Source organism: Apis dorsata, unplaced genomic scaffold (genome assembly GCF_000469605.1).
Source record: "Apis dorsata unplaced genomic scaffold, Apis dorsata 1.3 scaffold_104, whole genome shotgun sequence".
In the NCBI taxonomy this organism is placed as follows: Eukaryota; Metazoa; Arthropoda; class Insecta; order Hymenoptera; family Apidae; genus Apis; species Apis dorsata.
The window spans coordinates 463704-465916 of record NW_006263402.1 but is presented as its reverse complement, the minus strand read 5'-3'; positions in this window follow the sequence as shown (position 1 = coordinate 465916).

Genomic DNA, 2213 nt, shown 5'->3' with positions numbered 1-2213 from the left:
AGGGGGACGGGGGATGCATGATCCTTAAATTTAGGACGAGGGGGGAGGGGGGAGGGGGTAGTAATTATTATTCATAATTTCGAAAAGGCTACCGTCCTTTACTGCTAATTAGTGTAAACGATCAAAAATCATTTGTTCATTCATTAGGAGGAGCGTACAAAATGAAATTCTCCTCAATCGAAAGAATGTGAAATGCGATTTTAATTTCGTTTAAGTTTCTTCGAATTCTTCGTTTCCATGTTAAACAACGCTCGCAACATGTTTCGTGTTTAACTTCTTTAACGAGCCGTGAAAATTGTCATTCCAATCGATCGTTGTTTGTTCCTATCCTAATATTTTACAAATGGAGTTCGTTCGTTCGTTCTGACGTGGTATCAACGGGGATACAGTAATATGTATCGATTTATCGAATTTTTTTTCTCTCGTCACTTCTCTCTTCCTCTCTCTCTCTCTCTCTCTCTCTTTCGCGCGCGCGCTTTCGCTCTCTCGCTCTCTCTCACACACACACACACTCTCTTTCTTTCTCTCTCTCTCTCTTTCTCTCCAACAGAAGATTTACCGATAGGTATGCGATTATGCGATCAAATATAACGTACCGTTGATTCGTCGAATCGCGAATACTTCCGGTTACGTGGCCATTGATGGATCGGTCGTCATCGATTGCGGTTCATCGTTTTCGTTAACCCTTAAACAATTAATTACACGTGAATCGCGATTGCATGTAAATCGTGAATAGGAATTTGTTTGATTTTCGAAACGAATATGTGATCTTCTAGTGATCGAAGCGTGAGAGATTGTTAACACGACGGAGTTGCAAGTCACGTTTTTTTTCCAACCCCCTTTTTTTTTTTATTATGTATTATGAGGTAGCGCGATTTTTCTACGAATTTTTTTTACGAATGATCCACGCGCATGAATTTTCTTTTCGTACATTCGACACGGTATGACGTTCTTATATGAACGAAACGTTTATTGTTCGTTCGTTACTGTTCGTTCTCGCGGAATTGTTTCGATGAGTGATCGATGGATCTGAAAAATAATGAATTTTAAGGGTTGACGGAGGAACTCGCGTAACGGCACGTAACGAAAGTAACGCGATACGATGACGAAAGATGAAAATAGAAACGGAAACGGGAACGTAGGGGGTAAGAAATGAATAAAAATGTTTTAAAAAATGCCTGTCACGTCGGGTCGTCCTTTTTCCTGGCCGTTTTTTTTCTTTTTTTTTTTTTTTTTTTTTGGATTCACTCGGAAGACCGAGTGAAGGGGTAAACGAAGTTCCACTACTTATGCTACGCGTGTGTATGCAATCCAGTGTATGTGTGTGTGTGTGTGTTTGTATAGTGTACGTATGTGTACGTGTGTTTGTGTTGTGTACGTCTTAAAAATACGTCTCGAATACGTTCTACTTGTCGATAAAAGGCAAGAGAATTGTTCCGCTCGTGTTCGACTATAGTATGACGCGTTTATCTATTCGGAAATACGTGCTTTTCGTGTCTCGAATGGATTGACTTTTTGTAGGTAAAACTGTAACTAATAAAGATCAAGGGACGATATTTTAATTCTCGTGTTCTACGACTTTTTGGATTGGATTATTCTGTTTTTTCTCTCGTTAGATAATATGTCTGCTGTGTGTATACATTATACATATACATATATATGTACATATACATGTATATGTATATATGTATAATTTTTTTTAATTATTTCTGGTTTAAATTTAATTCCACCCGATCGAGCGTCCATGCGTGACGAGATCTACAATAGCTAGAGTTCTCTACGTGGTTACGGCCACGATCTCTCAACGATCTCTGGATCATTTAATCAAACGGTAGTTTAAATGGAAAATCGAGAATGGGATTTTTTTTTTTTTTTCTTTTCTTTGTCATGTACTCGCGCACTCATATGATAAATAATATATAATGTTAATCTCGCAATTATGTATACTTATACACATCGTAAGATCGAAACGCCTTAATTCCGTACACCTAGATTCGTATGTGTAATATCTATAATTCATTTATATACAAATTGTAAAATGCCTTCTTAATGAAAAAAGTCGTGTTCATCCTGTGTATATGTCTTTTGGTGTGTATATATTTGTTTATAATATATATTTCTCTCTTTTTCTTCCTTGTAGCAGTGTGAACGCAGATATAATATAGTTTCTTCTCTCTTCTTCTCTCTCTTTCTCTCCCTCTCTCACGTGCTTA